The sequence below is a fragment of the Alosa pseudoharengus genome, unplaced genomic scaffold, assembly GCF_046254945.1.
Source record: "Alosa pseudoharengus isolate Yale_2024_CS ecotype anadromous, Long Island Sound unplaced genomic scaffold, YU_APseudo_1.1 YU_APseudo_1.1_scf_5, whole genome shotgun sequence".
Lineage (NCBI taxonomy): Eukaryota > Metazoa > Chordata > Actinopteri > Clupeiformes > Clupeidae > Alosa > Alosa pseudoharengus.
This window is the reverse complement of record NW_027468837.1, coordinates 37789854-37796428: the sequence shown is the minus strand read 5'-3', so window position 1 is coordinate 37796428 and position 6575 is coordinate 37789854.

Sequence of the window (6575 nt, the reverse complement as noted above, 5' to 3'; positions counted from 1 at the left end):
AACAGGCGACCGAGGCCTGGTGCATTCTCTGTGGTTTGCTCTGGTATGTTACATTATTATTATGCAATATATTTGTAGGTTTGTTCTGGTTTGTTATATTATTGTGATGTTATTTGTAGGTTTGCTCTGGTTTGTTATATTATTGTGATGTTATTTGTAGGTTTGCTCTGGTTTGTTACATCATTATTATGCTATATATTTGTTTTATTACTCCCTGGTGGGAGGAGAGGAGACAGATGGCAACTGAGGCGAAGATCATAATGACCAGCGACAAGCAATATATTATTTGTGGTTTATATCAAATATACATTCACACACACCACACACGCACACACACACACACACATGCATGCGCACAAACACACACACACACACACACACACACACACACACACACACACACACACACACACACACACACACACACACACACAAACACACACACACACACATACCGGTACACACACACACACACATCACTTGCTGTGATAAGAGGCTCCTTTGTAAACCAAAACCCTGACCCCAGATCACTCCTCTTCCCCCCAACACAAATATTCACATACACCCTAGCACACACACACACACACACACACAAATACTCTTACCCTAGACCACCCCCAACCCAAACACTCACACATCTCCCGGTGAGCACCATGATGACTTTTAATGTGAAGCAGCTGTCACTTCCTGTCCCTCACTTTCCCTGAATAACCAGTGATGGACACCAACATGAGCCCAATCTCAAACTCCACACAGACTGTTAAAACCTGTTCCTGCTAAAGCTGTGAACCCTTTATCTTGTATTGATTTATTTGAATGATCCACAGTTCAGTGTTGTGACCTAAAACACCGACTTAAGTGAAACCGAGAAGCGCCGTCAAAACACTAAACAAATGTCATGAAGTGGAAATAAGCAACATGTTAATGCTGTTGACGTACTGTAATGTCTCACCTATGTACACCTTTTTCTCACTCTCACTCCTTTACCTGCTGACGTCAGTGAAGCTAGTGAGGGGTGAGGGCTTGGGCCTTACTGGGAATTTACACCGCAAGCCAGATGTACAGTAAACAAGAGTCAAAAGCAAAGGAATCTGTGTACACTGCCTCCGTCTCTAACGTGACACAACAGCGTGTTAATCTATGTGTTTCTATGTGTACGCATCAGATACGCTCTACAAATAGAAGTGAAGCGCAAACATATGATATCCTGTACTCTTAACGGTCGTAGTACATGCACAAAGTGCTGTCGGTGTGTACTGATGTACTGATACACTGATACACTGATATTTGTTTGCTAACTATAGATGTCTGACTGGCAACTGAAAAATGGCCAAGTATTTCCAATTATACATGGGCCTTTAAGGGAGGAATGAAACACACACACACACACACACACACACACACATACAGACAGACACACACACACACACACAGGTAATAACTCAGATGGCTGACCCCAGGAACATGTATATGGAATATCAGTAAACACCCTGTGCTTCCACTTCAGTGGACTTCCAAAGCAGGTTGCAGTCAGCTTGATGACAGAAACCCAGAAACCCATAGACTAATATCAGTGCTGATTGAGCACTTTACTGATTCTCTGTTTATCTGGAAACACCTCTGCAGCCCAACACACACATACACGCACGCATGTACGCACACGCACACACACACACACACACACACACACACACACACACACACACACACACACACACACACACACACACACACACACACACACACCATGAAAGTAGCCTTTTGGCTTCCATTTCAACAGTGGAACTTCAGTTATGTTGGCATGGAATTTCAACCTTTTCTGCCATCAGCATGTGAGGTGAGCGCCGACTGCTCTGCCTGCGCCAGTGACACCCTGGAAGAAATGACAGCGACTCTACAAACGCCTGGTACGTGGTTCTGCTCAGAGACAGCTAGGTGTGGGGGAAATCCCCCCCAGCCCCAGAGTGCACCGTACGCCGTTGCTCTGCAGAATGGCAATACACACACACACACACACACACACACACACACACACACACACACACACACACACACACACACACACACACACACACACACACATACCCTCTGAGACCTACTGAGTGAGGGAGCCCTTAGCTGTCTTACTGGGAACCCACCCGCTCAGTGACATCATGGTCCGCGATGACAGCACTTTAGTCATCCATACACACACACACACACACACACACACACACACACACACACACACACAGACACACACTTGATGACAGCACTTTAGTCATCCGTAGGGGCCGTTTCTGGGCAGAGGTGGTGATTCAGGTCAGTACTCCAAGCGTGTCTGGCCCCTTTGCTGGGTATAAGATAAGACTCAGTGTATTCTGGGTAATGAGTGATATCTTCCTTTAGGCAAAGCAAAATCCACTTCCTAATTCCAACTAATGGCACAGAAGATAGAGTAAGCATCTATCATACGTACAGATTAAGCCTACACTTATTCATACTCATGCCAAAGTTCCGATTTATGGTGTGATTTTATTTGACCAGTAGGTTCTCTCTGCCTGGAAATGGCATGAACACATAAAGACAAAAGGCGATAGATTAAATACAAATATTATCTTTTTTTTTGTTTGTACTGCTTTTGTTGTTGTGTTTTAAATGTAATAGTATTGTATGGGTATTTGGCATGTGCTTAACTGTATGGCCTTTGCCCTACATACACAAAATACATACAAAAATTACATACACATAAAAGTGCTTGGTATCACAAGAAATGCCGTGCACACAACATCTCTTCTACAGAAATGCCTCAGAGTGAGCTGAGTAGAAATGCATCAACGTATTTACATAAAAATGAAAGTGCTTCACTTTCAAACGATCAGACCCATACATTTCCCCTGCAAGGGAGAACTCCACTCTTGCGCAATCACATCTATACATTTCCTTTTCTGCTTAGTTCACTTCCTGCCTATGCAGCTGGAAACCATTAGTCCACCGCCACCACAGCGCTTCGCTTTTTTCTCTCTCTCTCTCGTTTTCTTTCCTTTCTTTCTTTCTCTTTCTTTCTTTCTTTCTTTCTTTCTTTCTTTCTTTCTTTCTTTCTTTCTTTCTTTCTCTCTCTTCTGCCTTTTCCTGCTCAGGTTTGGCCGAAGCTGAAATGAAAGCAGCAGCAGCTGGTCGAGCCATACGGTAGTAGCCATTTCAGAATAGCGCTAATCTACACAGTGGGTTGATGGACCTGTGTGGGTTTGATAATGGTTTCGATTGACTCTACAGCGCCCTCTAGAGTCTGTTGCAGGAAGTTCTGGGAATGTCAGAACGCCCCACTCTCCTGCCCACTCAGGAGTCCCTAGGAAACCGGAGGAAACGGGAAAAACTGGACCGCAGTGGTGAAAGAGCGCTGTGCAGAAGATAGCAGTTCATCTGTTCCAGAGCACCGTTATGTACCAGAATAGGTCTTCATCAGGGCCACATCAGGGCCACATCAGGGCCACACCAGGGCCACATCAGGGCCACACCAGGGCCAGATGTGTGTCAGGAGAAGCGGCCATAACATGATGCGCTACACCACCATACTCCCCATACAGCCCTATAGAAGTGTCTACCCGTACATCCCTATAGCTGCACTTTCACACACACACACACACACACACACACACACACACACACACACACACAAACTTACACACATATACACACACACACACACATACACATTCCCCATACGGCCCTATAGAATTGTCTATCCGTACATCCCTATAGCACAAACACACACACACACACACACTCGTGACACTAAGACATACAAGACAGACAACACAGCAAAATAATAATAATGTTAATTTCCAACCGGCTGAAAATGTCCAAGGGCAATGATGACCCGTGTGAAACTGCGCACAGCCAATGCAAGACCAATAAAGTTCTTTCACTGACCAACTCTACTGGCAATCTGGAGAGCAGAGCACCGGAAGAACAACAGTCTGAAGTCATGATGGGCGATCTTCCTGCTGATCAGCAGCTCGGTGGGTTTAGCAAGGACAGAGTCCGCCGACTCTCTTCAGGTCCACAGGTACACTATATTTCAGACACAGGTACACTGTATTTCAGACACAGGTACACTGTATTTCAGGTCTATAGGTACACTGTATTTCAGACACAGGTACACTGTATTTCAGACACAGGTACACTGTATTTCAGGTCTATAGGTACACTGTATTTCAGACACAGGTACACTGTATTTCAGACACAGGTACACTATATTTCAGACACAGGTACACTGTATTTCAGACACAGGTACACTATATTTCAGGTCTATAGGTACACTGTATTTCAGGTCTATAGGTACACTGTATTTCAGACACAGGTACACTGTATTTCAGACACAGGTACACTATATTTCAGGTCTATAGGTACACTGTATTTCAGTTCTACAGGTACACTGTATTTCAGACACAGGTACACTATATTTCAGGTCTATAGGTACACTGTATTTCAGGTCTATAGGTACACTGTATTTCAGACACAGGTACACTGTATGTCAGGTCTATAGGTACACTGTATTTCAGGCAGAGAGTGCACTGTACGGTGCACCGTATAGAGTGATATATTATTCTTGGAATGGAGAAACCGTGCAGATCATGGTGACCACAAAAATTCTGGTTTTGTAACAGATATACTGTAGCTCTGTTAATGTAATCAGTCAACACATTACATTACATTACATACACAACACATTACATTACATTACATTACATACACAACACAACACAACACATCACATTACATTACATTACATTACATTACATTACATCAGGGTTGGGTAGTAACAGATTACAAAAATCAAGTAACTATAATCAGCCCAGATTACAATAAAAAAATTGTGTAATCAGATTACAGTTACATTGTTGGGGATTACCTGATTACATTTTATCATGCAAACAATGCAACTTTTTTATGATAGCCTGGCTATCTTTTAATTTGACAAGCTTCGGGCTTGCCGGTTCGATCCCCGACCAGTAGAAAAAATGTGGGCGGGGGAAGTGGTTGAGCACTGCTCTCCCATGCCCACATCTACGGCTGAAGTGCCCTTGAGTAAGGCACCTAACCCCTCACTGATCCCCGAGCGCCGCTGTAGCAGGCAGCTCACTGCTCCGGGTTGGTGTGTGCTTCACCTCACTGTGTGCTCATTGTGTGCTTCATCTCACTGTGTGTTCACTGTGTGCTCTGTGTGCTTCACTAATTCACGGATTGGAAGACCAAATTTCCCTCACGGGATCAAAAGAGTATCTATACTTACTAACTTACATACTGTTGGGGCAGGTCTCTCGGCACACTGCCTGATCTTTTCCTCCTAATCTTAATGTAGCCTCTTGTTTTAGTGTTACCGTTTACTTTGAGAAAGTCACCAGGTCCCCCTGGTTGAAAAACATCCCAAAGAATAATTTTCTCACCCCCACAATTGAAATGGATATGTCCCTGGGTCAAAAATGGACATGTCCCTGGGTCAAAAAAATCCAGCGAAAGCTAAATTCAGTGTCCAGGTGTGCCCTTATAAAGGTTAAGCTGAGTTGTGCATGTTTGGAGAATAGTGATCCATGATCACATCCATGATGACTAAGTGATCAATTTTGGGATGGGGTGAAAATTTCAACCACCAAAACACCACCCCCAAAGTGGAGAATAGCTATAGAAATGTATTAGTTTTGGGTGTTTTTCAGACAATGGGACCTGGTGACCTCAAAGTAAACACTAAAACAAGCGGCTACTTTAAGATTTTTGGAGGAAAAGATCAGTTAATTCACACAGGAATGCTTTAGTCAGAGCAAAGATATTTCTTAGATGTAATGAAATAATAAAAAGAAAAATAGAATGAGAATTCTTTCATCAATTTAGTGGTGGTGTCTTTTACTTAAGGGACATATTTTTTGAAGTAATCTAAAAGTAATCCTAAAGTAATCAGATTACGTTACATGTTTTTGGTAATCCAACTGATTACGTTACTGATTACAAAAATTGCCATGGAATCTGTAGTCAGTAATGGATTACATTTCAAAGTAATCTGACCCAACCCTGCATTACATACACAACACATCACATTACATTACATTACATTACATTACATTACATTACATACACAACACACAGTGAGCTAGTAAAGAACATGCCACATCAGAATGGTACTTTACAGTGAATCAAAATCCCATCAAAATGAATTTGAAGCTGATACCAAAAACCAATTGCCTGATAAAAATAGTAAATTGTTGCCTAATGTTGCTTTGAGTCAGTCCAGAACAGCGATGAACTAGTGGGGGGTGAGCCGGAGGAGGCTGACCCTGCGCCCGGTCAGGGCTAGAGAGAGAGAGAGGTCATCGAGAGGAGAGGATATGAGGCAGGGAACGAGTGTAGAGAAGGTAGGTGGAGGAGAACAGAAGGGAGGAATGGACAGAGCGAGGGATGGAGTATGGCTTTCACACACACACACACACACACACACACACACACACACACACACACACACAAAGGCTTTCATTTACACATCTTCAGTGCGTTTAACCCTCCGCCTCCAAGCCACAGTCTCCATTTACACACAGACACTC